Raw genomic sequence first — 16,086 nt, 5'->3', positions numbered from 1 at the left:
CCATCCTCAACACTCAGAGTGTGTGTGGACTCATCCTACTTGGAGCCTGCTGGAGCCCCCCGCCCTTGAAGTTAGACGAGCTGTGATGCGGGACCTGGAGGGTGATTGAGGTGGTGAGGGAGAAGACCTGCAGGACGTGGCTGGCACTGGTTCCGGCCTGTGGGGACAGCCAGAATGAGCAACAAGAAAGGGACTCCACAGGGTCACTGACAGTTCTCTCAGGTGAAAAAAATAACTCCGAGAAAAATAATACAGATCCTGCTTACCAAGCTTGAAGTAAGAAGTCTGGGCCTCTCCTGATTCAACCCATTATCCCTCACACCCACCCCCAGCCTCAGGCCCAGTCTTAACCCCCAGACTTCCTGTGCACCCCAGTCAGAGTAACTATCCCATACGGGCATGAAAAGCACTTTGGAGAGAAAATGCTAAGTGGGCTCCCTAAAGAACCTAGGTCTTGCAAGAGTTGGTACATCTGGTTAAAAGACCTACCTTCTAGGCCATGGCTGAAGTGCTTTGGCCTCAGAGTGGAGAGAATAAGAGATGAGCAGGGTTCTGACAGCTCCCTGAGCCTAGGGCATGACATGCGGCCAGCAGCAAGGACGGGCCCAGTCACTGGGTGAGTATCATGCCAGCTTGCAGATACCTTCTCCCCGAGTGCAAAGCCCAGTTCCCTAAGTCCCTCCATCACCCACTTGTTGATATTTTTAAATGTATATTCTTCCTTGTTGCACAGAGGACTGGAGACACCCTACAGAAATGTCCAGATGACCGACTATAGGTAGACTAGAAATAAAAATAACACACAAGCCTATAGAAAATGGAATAAAAGGTGCAGATGCAACAAAAATTTCAACCAAATATGCTTATTTGGGGTCAGGCATATGTCAGGCTTTCTTTCCTCACTGCCACAACCAAACAGAAAGGGGGAGGGGAAGGTCCCTGAGGAGGCAGACTCGTAACACAGAAGTGGAATGCTGCCTGCAGGCCTGAGCTGCAGGGGCCAGAGGGGGCTCATGCCTAAGGGTGCAGGATTTAGTTTGGGAAGATGGAAAGAGCTCAGGAGGTGGACGGAGCTGATGGTTGCACAACATGGTAAAGATACCTAATGTCACTGAACCACACATCTCAAAATGGCTAAGATAGTACATTTTTTGTTATGTGTATTGTACCACAATTTAAAAATTTCGTAAGATACAAATGAAAAAAAAGCAAACAAAAAAACACAAGCTGGCCCTCAGGAGAAACTGAACTACTGATGCTAAAATCAGAAAGAAGTTTCTTCTTAGAGCACCAGCGGCAGGAGACTTGGTGAGGCTGCAGATTAGGGATTCACAACCTGCTCACAGCAGATGCATTTCCCAGCCCTCCGTGCAGGTGGATGGCTTGGCACCAAAATGCTGCTCAGTGGAACCATGCCATGGGAGGGCGTGTATCACGTGGTCTAGGTGAGCCCACGATGGATCAGGGAGGCAGCACAAGCATCTGCTCACATGGCTGTGGGCAGCAGCTGCCTGTGCCCCCGCTTGGCCCCTATATGGGGGCCTGAAGAGGCACTGCCAGTTTGGGCTTCACGTATTGCCATTTGACCACCCACCAGAGTGAACACTGATGTGGGGCAGGAGTCCCCGAGTTCTCCAGGCTTCAAGGTTAAATGCTCCTCCAACTCAGCCCTCATGCCAGGAGACTTCAGGAATGCCAATTTCAGTGTGTCCATCCCATTCCAGGCGCTTCTGAGAAACGCCGAGGAACGTGTCCATGTGCCACGGGTCAGGCCTATTTGTCACTTGTCCACTGTTCCACTCCCTTGAGTCTCCTTGAGCTCCTGCCGGTGGCTTGTTCCCCCGTAGCATAGACACAGGCCCCTCTCCTACTCCCCCAGAACATAATCAAGACCAACCGATAATCCTGATCGAGATTTTCTGGAAGTGTAACGATAGCAGAAGGGAATTACAAAACAGAAACAAAAAGCTTCAACCATGGAGACATGGAGGCTGAGATATTTTTGTCCTTAGTTCCTACCTTGCCCCACATTTTGGGGGGCCAGCCAGCCTACTTTCCTCCAGTTAAGTGCTTTTTACTAGAAGCTAGGTTGCCCAGTACCTTTCCGGGTCCAACAAGAAATGGAAACATCTCAGGCTGGCTTTCAAGTCAATGCAATAATAACCTCAGAGATGCCATTCTGCATACACAGAAGACATCCCGCCTCATTATTTTACAGTTACCTAGCTCCTCCTGTCTCAAATAGCTACATTCCAAATAGGCTTTACTTGAACATGACCGAATTCCCAATAAAGTGCTTCCTCCAAAATAAAGTGCCATTTCCCTCAACCATGAATCATAAAGTTGCAGTGAGTATGTCTCCATTTCTAGCTATCTTGTTTCCAGAACTGTGGGGCACCATCCAAGGTCCAAGCCCGCTGTGATCCCACCCCGCTGCAGCAGAGCGGAAGCGGACCAGGCTTCCGCCCAGCATACTCCTTCTGGCAATAGGTGAGATTTCTTTAAAAGGTTACAGTTTGCTAATTTTTGGACTAATTTGCAAAGCAAATGCAGGCTATCTAAAATCAAGGTTCAGTGATGTGGGGCACTGGCTGAGGATTTCTTTTGTTTGTTTTGCTTTAAAACCACAGTTGTTCTACCAGATTGTTATCCCTGATCTAGCAAGAGGGATCATTTATTTATTCACTGTGTGAAGCTTATTCTGCTCCTCCTGATGAAGCTTGGGCGAATGCCTCCTGATGGAAGGGACCATCAAGGTAGGGTGGCTGCCTGCTGGCAGCTGAGTTCCAGTGCCATTTAGGGACAAGGCCAGCCCATAAAGTTGGCCTAGCCTGGGGGGCTGGTCTCCATCTCCAGCTGGGGTCTCTGGGCACTGATTCCTCTTGATGAAATGTGGCAGTGTAGAGTATCTGGTCAATTCCAAAGCCCCATGCAACTCCTCAGATCTTTATTTCAGACTCAATCCAAATCTGATCTGAATGTACGGGACAGGGGTGGAGAAGGGGGTGCTGTGTTCAATTTAGTTTACTCTTGGCAAAACAGATCTTCCCGAGTCTCAGGGGAGAAAAAAGCAGCTTAGACAGATGTAAACAGACTCTGGAGGCCCTTTGGACATCAAATAACACTAGCAAAACAATGTTTAGATGAGTTAAGTGTAAATCAATCAGAAACATATGGACTCCATTTCCCTGAAAATACACAGGGGTTTACAAATTACAGGCACAGGGGTTTGGCAAAATGCAATTCAGGTTTTGCCAAAGCTAAAATGTTTGGAGAAGATTTAAAGAAAGTAGATCGACCCCAAATGCCTTCAACTCTGCCCATCCCTGACACTGATAATATCCCACACAACCACAAGCATTTAAGTGCATGGGTTTTAAGAGATTTATATGTTGAATAAACTTAACTACTCACAACAAGCTGAGAGTCTTTTCCAGACAAACATTCACAGAGAGCTTAAGCTGCCAAGTGGCTGCACTCAGAAAAGGGAGGAGACGTCTACCTTTTGAGTTGTGCCAAGAGATATACCTACACGTTTAAAGTTGCAACAAGATGGCATATTCTAAGCTTTGAAGTGTGTAATCACACAGTCGTGGAGCCCAGGCTCCACTCTTCCCCAGCAGGGGTCTGTCCTTGCAGGACTCGTGGTGTGGGTCTGTCTGTGATGTGTGGGGACGATACACTGATAAATTCACAAGTGTCTCTGTTGCACGGTGACTCTGCACATGTGGCAGTGGGCCACGAGGCATTTTGGTCTCAAAGGCAGGTTGTCTCAGCGACCCTAGGATACCCAAGACCTAAATGTTTAAGTTCTGAGACTCCATAGTGAAGACATAAAAGATTCGGGGACCTCAAATGGACATGAGATCAAGTGCCCAGCCTGGCTTAGAGACCATGAGAGCAGAAGGAAAATACAAAGAGTCTGAGTGGGGCCCGTGAGAAAGCCCTGCCTCTGCTTCTGCCTCCCTCACCACACTGCCCCTTGTAGGAGGGAGGGGATGAGGCAATGACCGAAGAGTCTGGGGGTCAAAGAACGAGGAACACCTCTGCCCTTCTTTCCTGTGCCGCAAGGGCAGCAAATCCACAGAGGAAGTGGGCCCCAGCAGGGGTGGGTGGGAGCCGCAGAGCAGAAATGACTCCAGCATGCCCAGATGGAAAGGCTGCAAGAGCTGCACAGGGTTTCCACAGCCCAGGAGCAGTGTGGGAGAATCCCCTCCAAGCTCCCCTCGGAAGGGGCGTGGAAATGGTTAGGGACGTCCCACATGGACAGGCCTCGCTATGCGAGAGTGGCCGCAAACCTACGTGGGTCAGTGACCAAGGGTGGATGGGATGATACCTCTGGGATGCTGGCAGGACAGAGTCCCCCTCTCTTCACCACCACCTCTACCTTCCACGCCTCTAGGGCAGTAATGAGCCTTCCAGAATGGGACACGATCTCCAGGCATAGACAGACCATCCAGGGGAAACTCAAACTGTCAGCCATCACACAGAATGGGGATTTGACACGGCAACAACCTCTATTTAGAAAAAAATAATTGTTCCTGCACACTTGGCCTGTGGTCTGAGAGCCTTGCCTCCTCCTCACGTGTGGGAGGTTGCAGAGTGTTCAGGGATAGCATGTTCTTTACCTGTTCTGGACAAACCCAACCTCGAGGAGGCAAAGCTTCCCCTCACCTCATTCCATGCCAAGGAAGGGAGGAAACCTGACCTGAGTCTTCTGGGGTGAGCTGTAGTGGTGGGAGGGGTGGAGAGCCTCCAGATTTCAGCTGGAGAAACAAAGGGGTCATGAATGGAACTGAAGAGTGAACAATTCCTTTTCATTTTCTCTCCTCACGGAACCTCAAACCTCACTGGGACTGATGTAGGGAAGCAAGTTGGAAGATAGCCTCCCTCTGGGCTCTGCTCGCTAGAGGAGGTCTGGAAGCCCCAGGGGACACTCCACATTAGAGCAGGTGTGGAGGGAGGCTTAGGCAGGGATGAACTCGTCTCGCTGAGAAACTGGGCCTCTCTTGTTTTGTCATTTCCTGGGGCTGGAATCTTCTTCCTGCCTTCACAGGCCTTAGAATATAAGGCTGGGCAGGGGCGCAGGACCAAGAGGCAAGAAAGCCAGGCAGCTGCCTCCAGAAGGGAAAATGGTGCCTGGCATTTCACTGAACAGGGCAGTAGCTTGGTTTCTTGGCAGAGAAAATGCAAATAATGGCAATAAAAATTACCGAGGATATACATTTTTTTCTCACTTAAAAAATTCTTGCTCTTACAGTGGGCTCTCTGAAATGGGGTTTTGATAGTTCTGCATGTTAGCGGGTGACAGTAGGGACAAACTGGTCACTGGACAGAAAAACAGCTTCCTCTGTCCCTCAGGGAAGAAGCTGGAGCTTGCCTTGGGGCAGAGGCTTTCTGCCTCCAGGGCTTCCCTTTAACGACTCTCTGGGCCACATGGATACCTAGGGCCCCCTCTGGTCCTGACCTTGGCGATGCTTTCCACGTGCAAAGAATGTAGTTTAGAATAGGGTGTTAGGAGCATGAAGTCTTTGTTACTTAATAATTTTGGCACAGGCACATAATAAGAAACTACTTAAGAAAAACAATTTTGTAGTAAATGGAAGGGGGAAAAGGTTTGATTGGGGCTTGAACTTGAAAAATAAAATTCAAAATTATGAAAATAAGTTTTAAAAAACTTACGATGCAATTTAAATTATAATCACAAATATACATTAATTCTTACTGAACAAAAAAAATGATTCATTTATCTGGAAACATTTTTCAAAATATTTTTGCAAGAGCACTAAATCCTTTCTTCGGTTTATATCTTGCTTTTACAGTCAATCACACAAAGAGACTTTCTTACAAAAGTATGCAAGAGCTTTATGAATTTTCCCAAATGACTCTCATGATTGTTTGATACGTATATTTTTCTCTTTGAACTACGTCAGTTGTCACTCTCTCTGCCCATCTTTTGTTTTTCCCATCATTACCTGGCCTACCTCCAGCATGCCCTTATTTTTAATAGCTTGCTATGACTTAGGCAATTCTCCAACTTCTTTCTCCTTCATGCCATGAAACCCTCCATCTTTTGCGAGATTTGAAATTGACTTTGAAATAGCTTTGCATAGCTCACATTGTCCTAGCGACGTTTATAACACCCCAGTCCTCAGGAGACTGGTCCAAGAAAGGCTTCATTAGGTGGACGGGACAGAGTAGATGGTGGATGTTCATGAGCAAATTTTTTTTGTGTCATTAAGACTTTCGTTTCCACATGCAACCTTGTAACTATGGGACTCCAAAAATGAATTATTTGGAAAACCTCTATAATTCTGCTTATTAAAATGGGAAGAAGCAGCACATCCCGACAGGAAGGGTGGTTGTCTTATGAGCTTTTTATTTTTTAACTCTCCCTTTTCCTCTATCCTTTCCCTCTCAGCCTCTTCGAGGAGGACATCCAGCAACTTTAGCCTCTAGTCTAGGCCATAAATTTGAGTTCAGGATAATTCCCAGAGGTTTGCATGAGGACCATGCAGAGGAGGAGGCTGAGGGTCAACTCCTTAGTTAGAAACTGTTCATTTGCCTGGGTTTCCATGGAGCCAAAAATACAAAATTGTGAGGATAATGAGAGTAATAATATAATCAGTGTCTTTACAAAGTAAGAAATAAAGGGTGTCCTCAGAAAATACTTCTGTTCCACCCTCACTGCCCATTCAAGCCGACCTTGAGGGCTAGTGTTCCCCCTGCCACCCTGCGAGATCTCAGGTCACCCTAGAACCTATCCTTTCCTCTGAGATAATTACATTTTCTGGTTACTTCTAGTCACAGGGACAGTCAGTTCTGGAACTAACACATCCAGTTCCACATAATAATGGAAAACGCCCACTCACTTCTCCCGTCCTGCAGGCGGAAGGCTCCAGGGGTAAAGGCTGGAAGCAGAGAGGAGGCGAGTTGGCTTTGCAGTGTCTGGGACAGACATTTCCACCCCGCCCCAGCCCTCAGGAGGCAAGCTGTCCAGGGCTCTTTGAGAGTGAATGAGGAGGGGAGGAGGGGCACAGGATGGCCTCTGGGTTGGGCGCGGCTGCCTCTGGCCCCAGTCCAGGGTGATTCTGTAAATTCTTGTCCAAGAAGACCCACTTTTGAGAGTGAGAGTAGGTGTGCTTTATAATTACAGCAGGACAACCAATACCAACCAGGACTGCCCTGGGCACACAGAACATGTAGTCACCCTGTTTGAAGCTGACTTTTTCCAGCTCTGCTTGGACCTTCCAGCCCAGGTTCTGTCATCTAAGTTCTGCTAACCCAGGGGGTGCGTCCTCATCTGCCCAGAGGCTTACACCCCACCTAAACCGTGGATTTTGCAGACCATTCCTCCACAGATTCCCTTCTGGGGAATAATCGGGGTCCAGGGGGTGCTGTTGAGGTTTTGGTGTGGCATGAAAACCAAAGAAAGTAGTGGGAGTCGACATGGAGGGTGCTCAAAGAGGCCGCTTTATTCTGCATAAAGCTGCACTTCTTATACTGCTATAGTGCTAATTCACGGTTGTGTAAGTGTTGAAGACATGCACGTGTGTGGCCTTCATGGCCAGGTGCCTGGCCTTCAGGGCCCTTATCTAGCTCCTTACTGATGGGTACAACATGCTGTTTTTTCAGGTTTCTCAAGGCCAGATATATCCAGCTCCATACAAGACCAGACATATTTGGGATAAAGCAGTGGACACCTGTCCTCATAGAACAGTAGGAGAAGTGGATGGGGAATGGCCTTCCCTACAGGAACGTCCTTCCAGAGGGTCCTCTGAGATTTGGAAGGCAATCCCAGGCCACCCTCCCATGGGGCCCCTCAGGGTCACTCCCCTGCCCTCAAAGGAGAGGGGTGTCACAGAACACAAACATTTCTTTAAAGAAGTTTTCTATCCAGTATCTGCCACTCCTGTTCATCTTCTGATCATCAGTTCATCATTGGAAAACCAATTCTGGGCTGCCTGCACTGCACATCCTGCTTTTGTGGACAGCACCTCCCAATGAAAAATGGAAGAAATTGTACTCACTCTCTTAAGGACTTCAGCTGAAACCACAACAGAAGGGGTCCATTTGGCTATCCTTTCATAACAACAGAAATAATGATAACAACAGAGCATGTCCCCCCTTCCTGGTGCCATAAAACAGTGGCTGTGCTAAGGGCTAAACATGTCATCTCACTGAACCCTCACAGCAACCTGGTACTGTTATTATCTATATCTGAGAGATGAAGAAATTGAGGTTTGGGGAAGTTAGTTTGCTGCAAATCACCGTGGGTAAAGAGCAGAGATTCACACTCATATTTCTGTCACCATGGAAGATTTTGATATTGAGAACTGTGACTCTGTCAGGAGATTACTCATGATGACTGTTGAGGCCAATTAATTTTGCCCTCTGCCTCAAGGTATGGAACCAGCTGAGGAATCAAAACATCAGCTCAGGTGCTGGGAAAAGCTGGGTTTGGGAGTGTAACTGAACTCACAAGCAAACAAGGTTCTTGCTCTTTCTTCTCTGAGTTGACCTTGCTCCCCCCCAAACCACCCAACACACACACACCAGTCAGATGCCCGCTGTAGGACTGGAACCTGCCCGGCTGCCGTTGCCACGGGGCAGCAGGCATAGAATCCAGAGCTTGCAGCCCTCTCCGGGGCCAGGCTGAGCTCAACAGCAGGACGGGGCTCCAGCCATCCTCTGATAGAATCCACGTTCCGGACAACAGGCCAGTCAGCCACATCCACCTGTTCTGGGGGGACAAAGGGAGAGCCGAGGGCCATGAGGAGTTCCGCGATGGCTGCTGTGCTGGCACCGGGGTTCTGCTCAGAAAGGAAGATGCTGATGTTAGAGGGGGTCCTGGAGCACCGCCCCTCTGGGGGAGGGAGAGCCCTGGAACTGTTCGTGTATGAGCCGTTGGCTTTGAGGGGCTGGTCCAGGACTGAAAGACAGGAGTCATCCTCAGCAAAGGAAATTCTAGGTCTTTTCCTGGTTTGGGCAGCACTGAGAATGGTTCAAGGGCCAGCCCACAGTGTTCTATTTGCCTCTGCATCTCACCTCTTGCTTAGAATGTAGTACCAGGCATCGGAACTAAAATCCAGGTGTTATCAGAACTGGATTCTCATCTCGAATCCGTTTTCTCACCTTTTTCATCTTCTGAGGGGGCTCGTGTTCTTTGGCTCACGGCACCTTCCATCCTCAAAGCTGGCAGTGATGGCATTGCCGTGCCTGACGCTGACTCTTCTTCCCCTCCCACCTTCTAAGGGCCCTGTGAGGACGGTGGGCCCACCTGGATGATCCAGGATGATCTCTCTATTTTAAGGTCAGTCGATAAGGTGACTTAGTTCTATCTGCCACCCTCACTCTCTGAACATTTTCACAGGTTCTGGGGATTAAGACATGGACATCTCTGGGAAGAATTTGTGCTGTTCTGATTAGCATACTTCCTCAACGCTGCCAAGCACTGGCGCCCGCGCGCGCGCGCACACACACACACCTAAATGCTATCAAAGAGGAAATTTGAACAATGAGCTCACTCATACCTAGTGCTTTCTGCATCAATTATATATGGTCCCTCTCCTAAATAAGGCTGGCTTTACTTTTGCAGACATCAGAGATTCGCTGCTTGCTGATTTTTAATCTTATATTAAAGTTGGAAATGCTTTAACCCAATTAGGAACAGCATGGTGCATTCAGATGTGATCTCAAGCCAGCCATTGATTTATTTCAGTGGGGCGTCCGCTGAGCAGAGCCCTTTAATGCCCGCCCCACCCCCGCAAGCGTGCTCAGGAGTGCTCAGCCTGGCCTCCCCACAACATCTGCACGTACTCGGAGCTGCGTCCCAGCAGTGTAAGTGTTAAATGCGTGATTAAAGATCATGAGAAGAAAGAAATATTTCATATTTTTAAAACCTCACAGTTATCAATCTTTATTATAAAAAACATATGTGCCTCCCCTTCTGTAGTAGCCGTGTTCCTGAGTGTATGTAAATCAAATTCGTTATAAATTGAGTCATATTTTCAATGCACCAGGGGAGCCGGCTATTTAAAAGGATCCTGCTGTGAATCTTTTTGTCAAGCCAAGAGGCTGTTTGTGATGCTAATTTTCACCCCTTACTTTGTCTGTTTTGTAGGTGATTTTCAAAAAATCCCCCAAATTCACAAACCAAAGCAAGGCACACCTGTATCTGATATTTCATGGGTATCTTTTTCATAAGAGCTCAAAATGCTGTCAGGTGGATTGTCTCATTTATCCTCCTAAGATTCTTCCTGAAGGAGTTTGGGGCAGTCATTACATCCTCAGAGGACGTGTAACTGTCTCCCAGGCAGCCACTGCGCTGCAGGGGGCGCCATGAGAGGCGAGGCATGCTCAGCTGAGAACTGTTTATTTTCCAATCAACAATAGGCCCTGTCCTGAGAGCAGGGCTTGGGGAGGTTTTCTTTAGAGCCCCGAATGTTCTGTTTTTGCTACTCTTTGTCACCACTGTCCAGAGAGAGAAACTGAGGAACAGAGAAATTCAGTGTTTACAAATGTTTTCGGTGTTTACTGAATGCCCACTATGCACAAGACGTGGGGCTGGGGTTGGGGGAGGGGGTAAATGTCAAGATGGCTGGCACAACCCTGACCTAGAGCTTGGCACCTGGTAGGGGAGATGGACACTGGACGATACGAAGAATGCAACATGAGGAAACACTGACATCTTCAGCTCACGCAGTTTTCTTTTCCCAAGGATTTTATAGGTATGACTTCATCCAATCCTCACGATGCTGTAAGGCTAGCTTTGGTTTTACTTTTTGTAGCATGAAGATGCTTTGAGGTTAGTGATTTTCCCAAAGTCAAATGACAGGTAAGTGACAGAGCCAAGACTTAAATTCAAGTCAGTCTCATTCCGAGCACATGTGCCTCATACGTCATTATCATTGAACATAGGCACAAGCAATGGGCTTTGTAGGTATAGTGGCAGAAACAATAGATTCTGACTCTCAGGATCAAGGAAACAGCCGGAGAGATGCTGTTTGGACCAGGCCTTGAGTGTGAGAAGGATTTCCATAGAGAACTAAAAAAAAAAATGGGCAAAGGCATGAAGGTATGTATAAGTGGTCTGGTGTGCCCTGCTTATGACAGCTGCAGTGGTAAACAAGGCCACATGGGAGTTAGGGACACACCCTAGAAGGTCTTGAATGCTTCATCAAAGGAGCTGAACCTCCTTCCCAAAGTGCTTGGTGGGAAGCCACTGAGACTTTCTGAGGAAGGAAGCAAATTCTCTCTGGAGGACAATTCTGTCATCAATGTGAAGAATGAGTTTGAGCCAGAAGATCGAATCTTGATACTTAAAAGTTAACCTGGAGTCTCTCCTCCAACAGAAAGAAAACCAAACCTTGTGGACACTACTGAACTGCTGAGAAGGGGCAGTCAGAACTGAAGCTATGCTGCCTGACTCCAAGTCTTCCTCCTTCCTTCTTATCAAGCAAAATGGCTGGACCTTTGAATAAAAGAAAAAGCGACAAGGTGGGTCCTGGCTAAAGCCACCACTAGCTTGTGAGCCTGCTCTCTGCACCCAGCAGTGCCAGGCACAGGATGGGCTGTGGGCTGTATTTCTCTTCACCCTGAGATCTTCACGGGTGCTAGGGATGGGGAGATGTGTGGCCAGAATCTAGCTCTTGCCTTTTAAGCTGACTCAATCCTTCAGGGCATTGCTGTAAGTCATCCTTTTGTCTGTCCCAAACCATGCAACAGTGAGCTAGGCTCTGCAAGCACCTCTGGGGGTGTAAGAGGCAAATGTAATCATACTGAACTTTATCTCCTCTTCTAAGACACAAGCTTATTCAAATCACCTAAATGCAGTTCCAAGGTCTTGGAGCTGCAAAGCCAGAGAAAGAGAACATGGTGAAAGCTGGTGGGGTCTGAGGCAGTAAGAAGTCGTCCATACCCATCTACCAGAGGTGATAAATCTTCATATCCACCTTTCGAAGCAACTATGAAGGCCATGAAGGAGGAGTAGAATTGGGATAAGGTGTATATTTCCCCTGTTTATTTTTTGGCCTTCAGCATAATTCTTGTTATTTGTTAAAGACCACGGGGCTCTTGGAAGAGGGAAATTTGAGTATGAAAGCCATTATAATTGCACAGCCATTAGCAGGAGTGGGTTTGGCATGAGGCCGGGGCCACCCAGACTCCAGAGGCCTAAGTGACTGAATGGGAGGCTCAGTCTGACTCTGATGGGTCTGATCTGTCAGCCAGGGAGGTGCTGGGAAACCGCCCCTAAACACAGAGGGAATGTTGGGGAGGTGAGTCATACAGGGGATAGGGAGAGGCAGTAACAGGGTATAACCAGATGCAGCGGTTTCTGGAGGGTTCAGAGCAGGTGCCACTTATAAGGCAAAATTTCTGGAGGTGGGAAGTCCTTCTACTGACTTGCCACTGTGCTGTGCCAGCCCTCCCTGCTCAAGGATGCCGGACTCCCACAGGCAGAGGTTTTAATCTTTTGGCTTCAGGCCTTGTATACACTGTAAATTTTCAGTTCTGCCCTCCTACCCTGGAAATGTTAGACTGACTAGTCATGGGTATATCCAAACCCCTCTTTGTGGAAAGGCCTTGGGTATGTAAAGAGAAAGGGTGTGAACAGTGAGCCAGAGAGGGCAATGAGGTGATGGCTGGGAGCAGGCAGGGACACTGGGAGACAACTAGACCTTGCTGGGTCCCCACATTGACCCAGGCCATGTCTGCTCCACACAGTGCCTGGAAGGAGGTTTAGCACCCTCCTCCTCCCTAGAGCAGCCTGGACAACTTCCTGCTGTTGTGGCTGTTGGACAAAGGCGAGGTTTGCACCTCGGGACCCTGCTAGAAACAGAGATCCCCAGGAGAATTCATAAGATGCCCAGGATGGCCCAGGAAACGAAGGACTTGGACATGGCTGGCACTCACTCCCAGGCACATGGAAAAACAGATGCAAGGCTCCCACAGCGCTTTCCCAGATATTGTATGTGGGATCTTGCCACTCCCTTGACAGTGGCTAACCATTTACTGACCCCAGGATGACACATGAAGTAAGAAATACAGACTGGGAGGACCCATTTCAGAATATGAGATGGCCTGAGCATGACCCTGCCAACTCCCAGGTGTAGGCTTTCCCGTTGGAGGCCTTTGCTGAGTTACAACCACAGCAGTAGCCCGCAGATGAGCACCAGAGCTCCAGGCTCCCACTTTTCCTGTTGCCAAGCCCTGTGGGGCTGTAGGAAAGAAGCTGAAATACACATGTGATGAGACTTTCAAAACAAACCCCCTCCCCTGCCTGTTAACTGTCAGAGCCTATGTCACAGTGGTTAACAGCTGGAATTTTGCAGTTGGACCTGGATTTGAATCCTCCCTCCACCACTTCCTGTGTAATTGAGGGAAGGTATCTGGACCTCTGAGAGCCTCATTTTCCTCATCTGTAAAGTGGGGGTAATAGCACCTCCTTCAGAACATAAGAGGATGAAATGGGGTAACAAGTGCCAGGCACCTTATTAGTATAGTGCCAGCATGAAGGAAGTGCTCTGTGCACAGGCAACAGTTTTCTTCAGAATTAATGTGTTGAGAATGCATGGGACCAGAAGTCTCAGGCTGCTCCTTTGCTGATCTCTAGAGTCTGTGGAAGGAAGACCTTGCCATGTAGGAAGAGGATGAATTCTGGAAGCTCTTTGAGCTGTGGAATAAGCCTTGGTTTGGATCCCTGCTTCAAGGAGAAAAATATGCAGATGAAATTCATGAGAAATCGGTGGGCACTTTTGTGTAAGCCACATACCTGGAAGAGTCTATGAATCTCTGCTGGGAAAGTACTGCCAATGAGGATAACACCAGGGATTTCCACATTGTCCTGACCCCCTAGTTCCACAGACACTGCAAGGCAGGGAGCAAGGAGTCCCCTTGCCACAGAGTCTCTCTCAGTAAGTTATCAGGAGTGAACTCGAAGACCTGGCCTAGAAAGGCCCAGGCTAAATGGGCTTTCTCTGGGAGCCGTTGTGGACCTTCGGCTATATTCCTGGATTTCCTGGCCTCGGGCATCGGTCCCTTCCCAGTGTTCAGCTCAGTCCAAGGCAGAAACTCATTAGTGGGGCAGAACTTGTGCCTTACTCCAAAACAACACACCCAGAGACCTTTTCTTCTTACTGACCTCTGCCATCTCCCCCAGAGGGTGTTTCAGAGAGGAATTCACCAAAATGGAAAATCTAAGACAGGCTTTAGAGAGGAGCCCAGCTGTAGTAAACAGAAGTAGCTGGAGCCAGACAGACCTGGGTTCAAATCCTGCCTCACAATTTACTTCTTATGAGAGGCCTTAGACATGTCACTTCACCTGGCTGAGCCTGTCATCTCATCAGTAGACCACTGCTCTGGTCCTGTGTTCTGGAACTTCATTCTGTGTCAGAAGCACCTGGAAGGCTTGTTAACACACAGATTGCTGCCCCTACTGAAGTCTGGGGCTGAAGAATTTGCCTTTCAACAAGCTCCCCAGCAATATTGATGCTATCAGTCCAGACTCACCTTGCTCCCTCAGAGACAGGACATAGCGGGGAGGACATCGAGTTTGGTGGGGCAGGGATCATGAGGCTTAGCCCATCTTCCTTTTACTAGCTCTGCTAGTGTCTGCAGTTGTAAAATGAGGACAGTGATGTCCATGACTCAGGTGAGTATGTAATGAGAAGATAAATATGAAAGTGCCTTGCAAAGTATAACATTCTACACAACTGTAAAGGGTTAAATACGAGTCCACTGTTAAAGTTCATAGTGCATAGAGAGGTCTGCAGTGCAGTTCCTGGCACATAGTGGGGTTCAGTAAATATTAACTCAATAGAAAAAAATCCAATAACTAAAAAATAGCCACTGACTCCATGCCAGAGATTTTGGTCTCTATCATACATTTTTTAAAAAATGGTAATACAGTTACAACTCATGAAATCCATATTCCAGTTGTGGGTGGCAGAGACCTCCTTCTTGGCTTCTGATCCAATTCATTATTCAAATCCTTTTACCAGAGTGCTCCATTGCTTAATGTGGAGCCCACTGTGGATCTTGATAAGAGAAAAAGCCTGGGCTCTGTTTTCACTGTGCTCTTGGCCACCCTCAGGCTTCCAGTATAACTTTCTCATAAAATGAATAGTGTTGGCTCCCAGAGAGACCAATCTAATCTCATCTTGTCCACTCAGAAGATCCGTATCGAACATTACAGACTGTCTGACTGCAGGAAGGAGAATCTAATTCCATCTGGATTTGGATCAGTGTTTGAATGATCAAGTAGGGAGCCATTACCATGGCAGAAACAGAGAAGCAAAACATAACTGGCTCGCTTTTTAAACATTGTTCTTGTCTAAGGTTTTATTCGAAAAGCCATGAGACAAAGACAGAAACAGAGCACGAGTGAGAAAGAGTAAGAAGGGAGTTTAAAGTCCAAACTTCCTTTAAAACACATTATGAATGAATCAATATCCTACATTTTCACTGTTTATGGGCAGGACAGTCTGATCAGATAACCATGCTATGCCAAGAGACCTAATTACCAATCCTTTGAAGAATTTAAATTATTTTTAAAGGAAAAAAAGATAAGTCTTTGGTTACTCTTGGTTGAATAAAATGTCACTAATTTCCAGTCAGCTATTTTCAGAAAGGCTCTGCCCACTGCAAATGAAGTTACTGGTGAGCTCCGTTACCCAGAAAAGTACTTTAGGCAGTCAGTTTTGAGAGATGCTTGAAGACATCAGTTTCTAGCATATAAAACTTTAAAAACTCTCTATGTTGTGTTTTACATCTTAACCTGGCTGTGTGAAGGGGGCACCCAGAGTCAGTAAAATGGATACCAATTAAATGTTATTGCCACACTAAATACATCTCTAGAGGTGCTACATGAAATAACCCCGATTTAGGTCGAAATGGTTCACATTTGTTAAAGAAAACCAAAGTTCTGGAGCCAGATCGCTTGGGGACTAACTCTACCTTTGCCAGGTTTTAACTCAGTGAAAGCTTTCATTTGGTACCTTAAGAAGGCACAATCTGTTTAAAAATCACAAATTGGTGTTAAAGTGCCAGAGTTTCTTTAACATCGTTTCTACTAAGAGATTGAAT

This window comes from Manis pentadactyla, chromosome 4 (assembly GCF_030020395.1).
Source record: "Manis pentadactyla isolate mManPen7 chromosome 4, mManPen7.hap1, whole genome shotgun sequence".
Taxonomy (NCBI): domain Eukaryota; kingdom Metazoa; phylum Chordata; class Mammalia; order Pholidota; family Manidae; genus Manis; species Manis pentadactyla.
This window is presented reverse-complemented; position numbering follows the sequence as displayed.